Genomic DNA, 15,161 nt, shown 5'->3' on the forward strand with positions numbered 1-15,161 from the left:
TTTGCAGTCTCACCAGCAATATATGAATGTAAATTTTTTCCCACATCCTTCATGACACTTGTTATTGACTATATTTTTGATACATTGTCAATCTGGAGTGAGATGACATCTTATAGTAGCTTTGATTTGCATTTCTTTCATTGTTAGAGATGATGAACATTTTTTCCAATGTGTGTGGATTTCTTCTTCCATGAAGTGTCTATTCAGTTCCTTAGCCCATTTATTGATTATGTTATTTGGCTTTTGGTGTTCAGGATTTTAAGTTCTTCATATATCCTAGAGATTAGTGCTCTATCTGAGGTTTGTGTGGTAAAGGCTTTTTCCCATTCTGTAGAATCTCTCATCACGTTATTGCTTGTTTCCTTTGCTGAGAAGTTTTTAGTGTCTGTCCATCCCATTATTGATTCTTGATTTTACCTCTTGCACTTAAGATTCTTACTCCCATCAGAATGGCAGCCATCAAGATTACAAACAACAATAAAAGTTGGCCAGAATGTAGGGGGAAAGGCACACTCATACATTGCTTGTGGGACTGTAATTTGGTGTAGCCAATCTAGAAGTAAGTATGGAGATTTCATGGAAACTTGCAACATAACCACCATTTGACCATGCTATCCCACTCTTTGGCTTAGAAGAAAAACAGCTTACTACAGGAACACAGACACATCAATGTTTATAGCAGCACAATTTATAATAGCTAAATTGTGGAACCAAACCAGATACCCTTCAGTAGATGAATACACAGAGAAACTTTTATTTATATACACAATGGAATATTACTCAGAACTAAAAGACAATAAAATAATAGCATTTACAAATAAATGGTTGGAGTAGGAGAATATAATTCTAAGTGAAGTAAGCCAATCCAAAAATATCCAAAATACCAAAGGCCAAATGCTTTCTTTGATATGAGGATTCTGACTCATAATGATGATAGCAGGGCATGGGAGGAATGGAAGAACTTTAGATAGGGCCAAGGGAAAGGAGGGAAATGGAGAGGGCATGGGGGTACAAATGATGGTGGAATGAGTTAGACATCATTATCCTAAGTACATATATGATGACATGAATGGTGTGAAAATACATTTTGCACAACCAGAGACTTGAAAAATGGTGCTCTCTACGTCTAATATGAAAGGAATTGCATTCTGCCATCATATATAACAAATTAAAATGAATAAATATTTTAATAGAAAAGTGAATAAATAAACAGGGGGAGGACATCCACCTTGTTTTCATGAAATTAAGAAATAAAGGCCACAGCAGCCATGGCAGTGGAATTTGGCGACCATGCCAGTGGCTTTCTCCACAAGGAGGTGGTCCGATTCATTAACAATGAAGCTCTCCTGAACAGTGGTGGCCCAGATTTCTCCATGGCCTTTCGCTCTCATCCCTGGAACAAGGTAGAGGAGCGGCCTGGAACTGTGGTGGTGGACTCTCAGGTGCTTCGAGACCTCAGAGGAAATGCACCTGAAGTGCCCTTGCCCTGGGCGTGCAAGCAGTGGCCAGGCAGCGGGAGCAGCAGGGGCGTTGTGCCTTTCTGCTGCAGGATCAACTGGAGGAAGGTGAGGCGTCTTGCTGGGCTTTGGTGTCTGAGCTGCAGCGGTTGTATGAGGGCCGTGATGATGCTACTACTCAGCTGCACTTCACTCAGGTTGTCTTGTGAGAGGCTACTTCAAGCTGAGAGGTCAGTCTTGGCAGATCCATTGCCCTCAAAGGTTGAACCTGTTATGGGAGCCCAACAGCATGGTGCTGTGGCATGGTCCCTGGAAGGAGAGGAGCAGGCAGAGGTGGTAGCACCTGGAGCAAAGGGCATGCCACATTTGGAGGCCCAGATGCCAGCCCCAGCACCTTTGCTTTATGTGCAAGGACACCCATGTCCTTGGCTCCAGGCAATGCAACCCCATGTGAAAATGTATGTGCCCCATCCACTGTCAATCCCAGTGGGATGCCCATACTCAACATCTCTACAAGCCCCTGTAGTAATGGAATCAGAATCAGCAGGAACAACAGCCCCAGCAGTGGCAGCAGTTGAACCCCAGGTGCCTAGTCTAGTGACCTATCCACCAGCTTGTGGGCTCCAGTGGAGTGCCGGGAGAGAATGGCTCTTCAATGTGTCCAGAGTTACCAGTGTGTCCAGAGTTCCCAGAGTTGCCTTGTCCAGAGTTGCCTGAGTTGCTGGTGCCAGGCATAATATCCTGAGAACCACCCAGGCATATGCAACCTTGGAGATAGAAAAAGCCCCAAGCAAAAAGAAGGTCCTGAGGTCTACAGGGAAAGACTTCCCTGAGGGAAAGCATTAGCCAAAGCCAAAAAGAGGGTCAGGAGAGACCCCAGGGAAAAGACCCCATGTGGGAGAGAATTAGCCTTTGCCTGGTGCTTTTAATTTAAAAAAAAAAAGAATGTCGTTGGGATTTTAATAGGAATTGCATTAAATCTTTGTAAAAGTTTTGGTAGTATGGCCATTTTGGCTATATTAATTCTGCCTATCCAAGAGCATGAGAAATCTTTCCATCTTCTAAGATCTTTTCTATTTTTTTCCTTAGTGTTCTATAATTTTCACTTTAGAGGTCTTGTACTTCTTTTGTTAGATTGATTCCCAAGTATTTGACTTATTTGAGTCTAGAGTCAATGGGGAGGTTTTCCTACTTTCTCTTGCTGTGGATAAATCACTTATATATAGAAATGCATTTGATTCATGGGTATTGATTTTATATCCTAATTTGCTGAATGCATTTATTGGTTCTAGAAGCTTTCTGGAGGAATTTTTTGGATCTTCTAAATATAGAAGTATGTCATCAGCAAATAGTGATGATTTGAGTTCTTATTCTATGCAAATTACTTTAATTACATTCATCTGTCTGATTGCTCTGACTAGAGTTTCAAAGAGGGCATCCCTGTCTTGTTTCTGTCGTTGGATGGTATGTTTTCTCTTTTTCTCATTTAGTAATAATATTGGCCTTGGATTTAGCATAGATAGCTTTTACAATGAGAAGGCATTGCATACATTGTTTGTATAGACCTCACCATGTGCATGTTCAACCATGAGTTTTTGTGGTATGAGATGACAGGATAGGATGAGAAGCAAAAGAATGAATTCCACAGCAGGAGTCATGGAAGAGGAAGATTAATTCAACTGACTGGATTAAATCCTACTGAATAGAAAATAGTTTTGTTTTCAAATTTAAAATAAGGGGGATGTGATCTTAAAATTTCTCCTTCCTGAAAATTTCTTCAACCCTTAAAGGATAATACTTTGTATATATTTTCATTCTGAATCAAAATGACATTTTAATTTTTTCTATCTACAAATGTTTGGAGGTTCAGAAAGATTGAGACATGTATAGGCTTAGAATTAAAAACAAAGAATGGAATCTTCTTTGATTCTCAAAACTATAGCTATGCGTCCCTTTCATCCCATGATTTTTTGATCAATGAAATAATTTTGGGAGTAAATCCTTTTTTCCTAATTTAACTTATTTTCATAAACAAGAAATATTAATATGTGGGACTTGGTTTCAGTTTTTGAAGCAATTCACAAACTATTCAACAACACACTTGGATATGAAAATACACTTACTAAGAGAGCAGTAGCAGCTCAGAATGTAGCATGTGCTCACAATGAAAGTTCCATGTTGTCCAGTCACCATGGTAATGTGGGATGCACATCTTACCTTCCATTTCCACTCAGTTGGTGTGGAGAGCGAGGTGGTGAGAAGACTAGGGAGGTTTTGAGTTCTTGGTTGACCATGGGAAATCTAAACTGCTGCGGGGAAGGTATGTTGTCAGTGATATTTTCAAGGCTGTTTCTTCAAAGGGCAGTTAATGTTTCCTGAATATATTTTCCTCTTGATGTTTTCATCTTCAACACTGAATCTTCTCTCCTGAGATTGAAGTATTTGGTGATATTGTTTTATCACTCAATTCATATATTTGCTTGTTCTATTGACCTGGTTACTGAAAAAGTTTTTCTAAATTTAGAAAATGAACCATTCCTAATGCCAATAATGTGTGCTCTTAAAGTGAATTACAGGAGGAGGACACCCACCTTGCTTTCATGAGATGAAGAAATAAAGTGAGAGAGAAAGTATATGGATGCTAAGTAAGGCAATATATATCCCATGACAGGGCAATTAGAAACCAAACCCATCTCAATGTATATGAACATCTAAATATAATGTTAGAGAAGTCTAAATCAAGACATTTGTAAAAGAAAAGAGGACTGAGATTTCAGGAAAAGTTTCCAATTGGTTGATGACTACAGGATCCCAGGTGTTTGGGGACTACTGGGAAGGAGGCAAAAAGGACAGTGCCTTGAGGTCAGTGGAGTGAATGTCTGATAATGGAGGAAATGAGGGCCTCAGTGGTCTACAGGGGCAGGATCCATTGGTGGAGGTCCACAGGTTAGAGTTAGTGGTGGTTCCATCTAGGCAGATAAGTCTCTGGCCCCTGGCCATGCAGGATCTAGGACAAAGCTTGGAAAGCCAGGAGCAGGAATATGCCTGATCAGAGCTGGTGCATCTGGAGAAATGACATTTGAACCAGGCGTTGTCTGACTGCTCAGATGATGGCTCAGAATATTAGACTGCAGACATGGGGCAGGCCAGCTTCTGACATGGAAACAACAAAGCATCAGCCCAGAGTATCCGTTTCCCTGGTTAATCCCCACTAACAGGCCATCCAGGTGGGAAAAGCACAAGGAAACTTCATTCTGGGCACAGCCATCAAGTGGCAGTTGGTTTAGAATGCCCTAAGTTCTCAAAACAGTTGGTGTGCCCCAGAGAACTCTGATGATTTAGATGGTCAACTGCTCATCAGGAAGGCTCACTGCGAGGCAGCTGGCAGTGAGACGACCCTGGGGGAGGATGGCTACAAGTGTGGACTCTACCATTGACCTGCAGATAGGCTTCATTTGCATGAAATCATCATTTTTAAGTCAGTAATTGTAATGAAGAGACAGGAGCCCGGGTTATAACTTGAACATTTTTCATGGTGTCTGCTACTGAAACCTCATGCCAAAGAGGCCTGAAGGAAGGAGTATTTGAAAAGAACTGAGAAGAGTTCTGGCTTCCTGGTTCTAGGATATATGATAGAGGACTCAATTGCTCAGGGATTTCTGGTCCCAGGTAAATAGCTACATCCCTGTCCCACATCCACTGCTCATCATTCTTGTGAATCTGGGCAAGTCACATAAAATCTCTAAATTACAAACACCTAAACTCAAAATTGTGGTGGACAGACTCTGCTCCACCCATCCCTTTAGGCTGATATGGAGTCACAGGAGGTCACAGATATTATCCATCTGTAAAGAATGAGGAATAGACTTTCTTGTCCCATTGCTCTGGAGGATGACCTCTGTTTGACACCTCTCTGTTCAAACACTGTCAACGATTGAGCTTATTCTCCACACATTTAATGAAGTGTCCTATTTAATGACAGGACACATTAGCACCCATATGAAGCACCAGTCCTCTTAAGGATGCATGGATGTGATCATTGTCAGCCTTATAACATTACGTGGATCAGATGCACACTTTTTGCAAACAATTGAGAAGGGGTTTATTTAACTGCACAGGTATTTAATTTTTGAGGTAGGATTTGAACAAAAGCCACATACATAACCACAGCCTCTGCTGATGGTCACTGTTTCCTCTGCCTTTCTATGATTAACCCTTAGTAATTCGTTTTGACCACATAAAATTGTGTTGGGTTGTAGACCTCACACATTGCAATGTTATCCTAAAGCTCAATCTGACTCAGGTGCTTTGCTTCCCCAATGGTGAAAAATGAACTCAGTAGTGTGAACTCTAATAACATTCAAATCCTTCTTCAAAATTTATTAAACGTAATTTTTGTTATTTTTAAAAATTTTTATTAGTTATCCTTGGACCTTTATTTATTTATTTAAATGTGGTGCTCGGAATCAAACCCCATGCCTCACACATGCAAGGCAAGCACTCTCCAAATGAGCCACAACCTGAGACTCAGATTTTATTATTTTTAACTCTGTTAACAGACTGCAAAAAATACATCAGAACTTTTTTTTCTAATACTCAATTGTAACATTGTCCCCCCTGCTCTGCTAACTAATACTCTACTCTCACCTTCTATGATCAATTTTTCAGTTTCCACAAAAGAGTGATATTATGCAGCATTTATCTTTGTGTCCCAGACCTATTTCTGATAACATAATTATCACCTCTTGTTGTGGAAAATGACAGAGCAAAAAAATGCAAGAACTATTTAAGTTTCTGGGCATGCTATTAGTGGAGATATATATATATATATACTTGAATTCAAAGCTCAAATTATACCCCCAGATATTTACAATGATCACTTATCAATTAAAACTGGCTGAACAGTTATTTGAATTATTATTGATGACCCTGTGTTTTCTTGCTAGCATCTTGTCAACAGCTCTGTTTTATCACATTTCCCAGGCTGTTGCCTCCCATGTTGGAAGAAACCGCCCAAGGCAGAAGACTTACGCAGGCCTTGGTCCAGAGGAGTCCGCCTCTGGCCACCAAATAGTGTTGTGCAAAATGAAAAGTCCAACAAAGGTACTGAGGAATTCCTGAAATTGTGTTCATTCTGCAATAATGATTCTAGTTGATTCAGAGTTCCAATTCTTCTTTTATTTAACATGTACAAATTTACATGCTTTGAGTCATTCAGCAGTACTATAGCTCCAGAAGTAAAGATCTAGTTATCTTTTAATTTTATGCACTTGATTCTTTCAACTGTTGATGGACATCTGGGTTGATCATACAATGTGTTTATGGTGAATGCTGCAAACATTGAAGTGATTGTATCACTATAGTATGCTGACTTGTAGTTCTATAGAATAAGCAGGGAGGGAGTGTAATAGCTGAGTCCTATGAGTTCCACTCTTGGGCTTTTCAGGAATCTGCACATTGCTTTCCAGAGTTGTCATAATAATTTACAGACCCACCAACATTGTGTCAGTGTACCTTCTTTCTCCTATCCTTCCTGGTATTTTTATGCTTATCCAGTTTTCCCAGCACTATTGGTTTAAACCATAATCTCCTCTCTAACATATATTTCGGTGCTGTTGTCTGGTATCAGGTGGATGTAAGTATCAGGTGGATTGTCTCTGTGTGGTATATTCTATTCAAGGATCTTCATATCTATTTTCACTTCAATAAGATACTGTTTTTGCTACTCATCTCTGTAATAAAATATAAGATTGGTTATTAAATTTTCTTGCTCAGAATTGCTTTGCCAAATAATTGTTATTATTATTATAAAATAATACTAAATATAATAATTAATATAATAATAATAATAATAATATTACTCTTGTTATCATCATCATCATCTCAATTGAATTTCAGGGTTGGCTTTTCAATACTGTAAGGAATATCATTTGTAGTTTGAAGGGGATTGTATTGAATTCATTGAACCTGGATATTGCTGTTGATATTATGGCCACTTTGACAATATTAATTCTGCCTATCCAAGAACACAGAACTTCTTTGCCCCTTCTGAGGTCTTCTTCCATTTCTTTTTCAGGGTTCTATAGTTTTTGTTGTAGAGATCTTCCATCCTGTTTGGTAGATTTTTTATATTATTATAAAAGAAATGGTTTTCTTGAATTCTATATCAGTTGCAGCAATGTTGGAGTATAGTGACAATATTGATTTATTTGTGTTGATCTTTTATCCTGCTACATTGCTAAATTTATTACTTCTAGAATTCTTCTGGTGAAAATTTCTGGGCCTTCTAAATATAGAATCATGTCACCAGGTAATGTGGACAATTTGAATTTTTCTTATTGTATCCTATTAATTTCCTACTTTTGCCTAATTGTGCTGACATTACTTCAGAAAAATACATTGAATAAAATTGGCAAAAGTAGACATTCTTTTCTTCTTCTTAATATTTGAGGAAGACCGTTCCTTTTTATCTCTGTTCAGTGTGATGTTGGCTTTGGATTTCTCATATATGGCTTTTATAATATTGAAACTAAGTTCCTTCTATTCCAGGTTTCTCCTTTGGTTTTGAAATGAATTGTTTCTCCTTTTTAATCATTAGCTTTTCTACATCTATTTTATGAATCTTGTTCTTAATTCCAACTATGGGTGTGCTAGTCAGCTTCTCCCCACCCACTCTGCTGCCTGTGGAGCAACCTTTCCATGCTTCCTGGGCTTCTGGTCTGGGCAGCTATTCACAGCAGCCCATTTTTTACACCAGCTCCTTCAAATTCTCAATCCCCTTCAGCTCTTCCTGGGAGGCACCAGACTCAAGGAGGAAAGGACCAGAGCTTTCCTGCCCATCTCTGACTTGAGTTCCCCTGGGGAGAATGCTCTCCATGTCTTTTGCTCTAGCTCAGCCAGGCAAAGCCTAGGTGCTGTGGCAGGTGCCTTTCAGGTCCATGTGTGCCTACCTACTCAGATCTCCCAGCTCCTGGCTCCTGCAGTGGCAGTATCAGCTTGGCTGTGTCAAGGTGGCTCCTGCCTTGCTCTCTTGGGACAGCAGGAATCACAGATCTCCCTTCATGTACAGTGCACAGTGCAAAGAAGCCTCTTCTTCAGCCAAGAAAACGTTGCCTCTATGATCTCAGGATTTTCACACTGAATCTGTCTGTTTTGTTTCTGTGCATTTTTCCTCTTTCTGTGATCTAGCTGTGCCACACTATTCCTGCTGCTGCTGCTGCTGCCACAGTCAGCTTGGATCCAATGTACTTTCTTTTTTTGTCTTTGTTTAATGTAGCCAATTTTCTGATTCTCTAAGACTCCCTGAGTGTCCACTATTGAGTTTTAGTGAAACCCCACTTTTGCCCATCTGGGAGGAAGGAGTATTCACGCTGTTTGCATTACAGGTTGTGGAGCTGCAAGAAATAAAGGTTCTCTCTCTTAAATTTGCTTCTGTCTTGTAATGTATTATTTCTTTTGCTTGAGTTTTTGACTTTATATGCCTGTATGATTTTTTTCCACTCACTATTAAGTTTTGGTGACTTCCTTTATTTCCCCTCTCACTGAGAAGCAGTCTTCTTGCCTTCTAAGTCTGGCACTGAAGAACTGTGGTGGGTGCATCCTTCCTCCAATTTGCCAACTTCTCTTCTCCTGACAGCAAATTTGCACAATTTCTCAACATGCCAAAAAATGTTTGGGGCCAAAATATATTTTATCTTGATGGATAACTCAAGTTAACTTGAAAACAAATTTTATTCTCTCACTGTGGTATGAAGTATTTGTACAAATGCCAAATAGATCTATGTGATTGATAATGGTTTTGGTAAATTCCTAGGGTTGCCATGTCTAACTACCAGCTTTCATGGGTTGAAGTAATGCAAGTGTACTATCTTAGAGCTCTATTCCCTCAGAATCCCACATTGACCTGTTAGCAAAAACATGCTACTTCTGAAAATTTTAAGGAAGGATTTTTTCTGCCCATTCTTAACTGTTCCTGGTTTGGTTGCCATCCTTGATCTGCTTGGTTTTCAACTGCAGCACTTTACTCTCTGCTTGTATCATCACATGGCATTAGTTTCTCATGAATGTGCCCCATCTTCATGAGGACAGATGCCCTATTTGGGGAATGGGTCCACCCTGTTCAAAGAGGATACTTTTAATTGCTAAGATCACAATGACTCTCATTTCAAACCCAGTAAAATTTGGAGGTACTGTTTAATTTCTAACTTAACCATGTTTAGAACTTAAACATGTATTTGTGTGTAAGTAATTTGACCCATAACAGAAATGATTGATTCAAAAGTATGCTTTTTCTTTACTTCCTGATGGATCTGTCAAGTGTTATAAAGGAATGCTGAAACCTTCTAGTGTAACAGTAGAATATTTAATTTCTCATTGTAGTTCCTTCAATGTTTTGTCTATTTTGTTTTTTTCCTGGTATGCTTCTTCTCTTGCCATTCAGAAACAATCATGTTCCAGCAGTAATTGAGCCTGTGTGTGTTAAACAACCATCTCCATACACTCTAGACCCATGTCCACAGTTAGGAAGCCCCTGGAGTGTTTCTTCAGCAAACCAATATACTGACAGTTACTCTATATTTCCCTAGATTGCTATAAAGTCATAATGGAGGTGGTATCCATTGATTTGGGAGGAGACCAAGAAAATGATATTGCTGAGGTAATGTGACCCTTCTTTGTCTAAGATATAAGTGTTGTTTTATTCCTTTTAATTCAAATTCCTGCATGAAAATATGACAGTGTTCATTATAGGAGACTCATAGGTGGTGGAATTACAACTGCCCATCTATTCCCTGTGAGAATGATTCAAGATGACATTCACATGTGAGAACAACCATTGTCAAATGATTGTAGTGAGCATTTTCTTCAGTGGCACTTTTCCTTGATAGAAAAAGAATTTTGTGCATGTCATCAAATTGTACCTGAGAAATCCCTCGTACAAAGCTCATGTCTTTTCACAGATGCCCTCTGCCTTACTTTGTGATCTTTGCCCCAACTGCTCTTTCCCATCTAGTTAACTAATGCCACCATAGCCAACAGTAGACTTGTGAAAATGATCTCCTGCTCACACTGTCTTCCTTTCTGTAACTACAGGTAGCCTCTGCAGCAAATGAGAAATGTAAGTATTCTCAACTCCCTAACATGCTGAGGAAAACCTCTATGCTTAGATAGGTCAGACATTCCTTCCTGTTTCTATGTAAACATTTATCTTGGATTTAGACTTCTTTTGGAAATGAGGATTGGCATGTGCTGACAAAGCGAAAAACCAGTGAAGGATTATGGCCATCTACCATGATCCTGAAACAGCTGTCTTTTTGGTAGTGTGCATTTAAGTGAATGAAGGTGGGGAGGCATCTCTGAGCATGTCCTTGTGTAATAATTGTGTATGCATTTGTGAAGCTGTGGGTGCTTCCTCAGAAATTCTGTTCTAACATGCCCAGTACAAAATTCCATTTTTTAAAACTAAAAACCCACACTAATGCATGATTTTTATGATACAATTCCTTCACATTTTATGACACCCAGATATTAAATTCTGGTTACCAGGCCTACTCTGTAGATAGAAATGATGCTGAGTCAAAAGATCCAGGTTCTTGAGTATGCAAGTTATAGAAGATATAAGAATTCAGAAAATTGTCCTGATGGTAATGCTTTGGAAAGTGAGATGTATTCATCATTTAGTGATATATTACACTCCAGGTTATTCCAATATATTAGTCTACTCATATCTCCTACAGAGATGTGAAATATTTTCCATACTTTTAAAATGGCCTCAGTGGTCATCTCTAGAAAGATATACACCTAGGGGTACAAAATTTCAAAAGTACATATCACACGTGGTTCTAGTCTAGCTGGAAAACCAAAGGCTCTGCTTCTCATTCATTCTTGTTCTTTTTTTGCTGTGTATTTTCACTGCTGTCCATATCAAGAAATGCCCTGAACAATTCACAAGCAATAAGTTGTATAATAATAGTCATTCTGTATCCTCCTAGTTTCCCCAAATGGCATGATGGAGTTAAATTTTGGAGAAAGCGTGGGTCAGGAGTCCCCATCAAAAGCCATGGTAAGTTTTTGCTTATCTTCCTCTGAAATCCAAGTGTTGCTTTTTAGTTTCTCTTTCCCTTGTAATATCATATGATTTCTTGGAGATGATATAAACAATTTTCTGAGTGTGCAGATTTTCATGGGGGTGTCTATGGCCAACTGAGACCACACTGAAGGCAACATTAATGAGAAAGAATATCAGCAACACACTGAATGATAACAAGCTCTGTGTCTGGCTGTGGTTTCCCTCCTGGCCATTGAATTCCTTATTTATCACCTAATCTAGGCCTGTAACACAAATTGCCCTATAGAACCTTGTGTCATTTGATGAATGCACATTTGCTTTGTCCTTGCCTTTGAGTTCCCTTGACTTGACCATTTTCTCATTGGATTTTCTAATGTCACCAATTAAAAATAAAAAAATTTGTACACACAGGACAGAGCATGGCTTGACATTCATAGTGACTCCTTTTCTGTATTCACAGGAGGATTCAAGAGGAGCCATAAGTGGTATGTATCCTGACCTCACTCTCTTCCTGATGCAAAATGTAAATGATGCCAAGGGTCAGACCGTCTCCCTTCTTTTTGAGTGCAGAGTCTAAGTAATTCCACTACCTCCTTGAGAATGAGAAGTGAGGAGATTGTGGTCCAAATTGATTTAATAAAACACACACACACAAACACACAGACACCCCACACACAAAAAAAACATAAAAAACTATGGCCATTCTCCATATTTCCTGATAACACCTGTGTGAGTTGAATGCTGTGGTTAGTTCCATGAGAGATTTGTATGTGTTGCTCTGTGTACATCCATGTCACTTGAATCTGAGTGTGCCTGTGCATTCGTTTTTGCACATTTGTGTGTTTCTCTAGATATATACACACCAAGATGCCAAAGTCCACGTTTAAACAAAAAATGCCATGTCCATTAGATCATGATTTTGCATATGAGTAAATAGAGCAAATAATAAACTTGCCATGGGGTGCAGTTCATTCCATGCCAAGAATACCTCAATTAACCTGCAAAATATATCCCATCCAAACCTGGAAAATTTTCATGACACTCAATAAGAAAAAGCTCAGTTTCATTCCTGTCACTGCACCAGTAGCAACTTCACTTAATAACAAACCTCACCTGTCAATAGGCCCTGTATTTAGTCAGGGCATTTGATTGTTCATCACACTTCACTCATGACAGTTTTTCATGATCATATACATTTTCTCTGAGAGGTGTCAGAATTCATTTTCCAATCCTATTCTAAGCACAAAGTTCTGGACAGGGTCCATCCTTAACAGTGACTCTCAGGTCCACCAGCACACTGTGCTCACTTATGGTAGGAATCTGAGACAGGGAAGATGCACAGGACAGAGTTTCCTGTAGCTAAGGAAGGGATTTGTTTGCATGTTCCAACTGACATTGAAACCTGCCTTTTTGGGTCGTTTGGTAGACAACACTTTATGGGAAACATGTTTAAACTGGAGGGACTTTCATCAGGGATGACCAATGCAACTGCAGCTCATCTAGTTACAGAGCTAAAGATGGGCTCCAGTGAAGATCAAGCTCAGCTCAACAGTGGTGTCTGATCCCACAGTTTAGGTCTGTGCTGCTTCCTGTGTGCCCTGCAAGATATCACATTGACAGTGTCTCTGATAGGTCTTCACATTGTTGGTCTCAAATGCTATCCAGGTCCTCCTAATCACACATATATGGATACTGACACTGACTGGTCACTGGGAGGGTGGAACCACTGTGCTCATCATTCCTCCTCATTTCTGAGCTCATCCCTGGGCAGAGTGTCTTCATCTTAGTCCCTATCAGTATTTGTTGAATGCCCCTCTGTGCTAAGACCTCACTTGTCCAGCATGTGGGGCTCCACAGTGAGCCACTTATCCACCTGGGATCTCACCAGAACCAGCCAGAATCGTTAGGGAAGTTTAGAAGATAGCATTGCGTCCAAGCTCTGCACCCACATTTCTCATCAGCTCTAGGTGGGATAGCCTCACCTTGTGGGGAGCCATCTGGATTTTAATGCTGATTTTGTTGATGCAGAGTCCTCAGTCCCTCAGAGAGTTCCTGGCCCTTTTGCATGAGTCTATAATCTACTTACAAATGAGGAGTGAGGTTATGCTAGCAAACAGCTGTCTAAGGAAACCCAGGGGAAGGAAATTTATGCTTGCTTCATTTTCAAACTCCAGGTCTTGGCCATACAAAATAGCAATCACTATTTGGATATTTTTAATTTTATTATTAAAATGTATTTTTAATTTTATTTAATTTTTAACTAAAAGCCTTCAGAGTCTCATCCAAGTTCCACATTTCAAGTGGCCAGCAGACCCATGTGCATAAGGCAGAGAGCACTCTCTTGTGGGCAGCTGCTGTGATGATGGCACAGTATTTGTTCTGTGAGTTTGTATTCCTGAAACTGTTGGCATCACAGTTTGCATGTCAGCTTCATCTGTTTCAAGGAGAGAGTAATAATGTGCCAATGGAAGGAAGTAGTTAAAATTTGACTCCTTCAGTTCCACTCTCAATCTTGAAGGTTTGCAGTTGTTTGCAGCATCCTGTTTGAGGCCTCTGACTCCCCAGAGCTAAGAGAGGGTCTAAGAAGCCACAACAGAGATCAGGGTGATCCTGACTATTAATATTAGTAAGACTCTGTTTTTCTTGCTAATAAGAAAACCCTTGAGACTGAATAATTTATACAGGTGGTTTAGCTTACAGTTCTGGAGATACAAGAGCATGGTGCTGGCAAACACTTGGCTTTAGTGAATGCCCTCTTAGCTGCATTGCATGATTGGTGGTGTCAGCATGGATGCAGGTGCAGGAGGGAGACATCACATGGGGAGATAGGAAGCCAGCAGTGATCAGATGATTTATTTTCTCTTCTTATATAACCAGGATCTAACAAGGGTTTGAGAAAACTATATTCCTACTTCTGAGTCTCATACCCTTAAAAGACCTCATCACCTCCAAGCAAACCCTTCCTCATACAGGTGTCACAACTGTCATCATGACCATTCTAAGGACCAAGCCTCAATCACACAATTCTGTGCAGTACAAATATTACGAACCCAAGTTACCATCATGAGCTTAATTGTGACAAAGAATGCATGAGGCAATCTTAAGTAATGCTCTTGCTGATTTTTGTGTCTCTAAAGGTTGGACATGGAGCAAAAAGTATGAATCAAGCAGTGACGAGGAAGAGACTGCAGGTAGGAACAGCCCTAAGGGTATGACAAAATGGGAAGTTTCCTTCTAGGAGTTTAGTTCACCTAACTCATGTGGAAAATGAGGAGTGGGCATGAAATAGAAATAAACAGAAATATGTATTGCTTTTATAAAAATAACAGTTAATAGTCATCATGACTTTGATCATCCTGTTTGTCAGAAGACATTTTTCTGCTTTGATAGTTATACACAATCTTCTATACAAGCCCCACTCTGTCCTGAATTTGCCTCTTCTAAGCATCAAGTAGCTTGGCTTTTATTATTGGCTATTTTTTGGCATTTAGCACTTTAGGTTTGATGCACAACCAAAGGAATCTAGTGGAACACACTTTCATAAAGTGCCTTTGAGAAACTGTAATTGAAGCTCTCACTAGTGCTAAGCAGTAAATAAAAAGTCACAAATTCCCTCTGCATGTTCTCTTCTTAGAGCA

The 15,161-nt window shown here is 39.6% G+C and overlaps 1 long non-coding RNA gene across 1 annotated transcript; it reads left to right on the forward strand.

Annotated features, from left to right (window-relative positions):
* Positions 1-11,276: 11,276 nt before the first annotated feature.
* On the forward strand, positions 11,277-14,715 carry LOC144375172 (uncharacterized). The gene is made up of 3 exons (XR_013434653.1): positions 11,277-11,517; positions 11,984-12,008; positions 14,661-14,715. It is a non-coding gene; the product is annotated as an uncharacterized LOC144375172 (long non-coding RNA).
* The last annotated feature ends 446 nt before the right edge of the window (positions 14,716-15,161 follow it).

Source organism: Ictidomys tridecemlineatus, chromosome 2 (genome assembly GCF_052094955.1).
Source record: "Ictidomys tridecemlineatus isolate mIctTri1 chromosome 2, mIctTri1.hap1, whole genome shotgun sequence".
Classification (NCBI taxonomy): Eukaryota; Metazoa; Chordata; class Mammalia; order Rodentia; family Sciuridae; genus Ictidomys; species Ictidomys tridecemlineatus.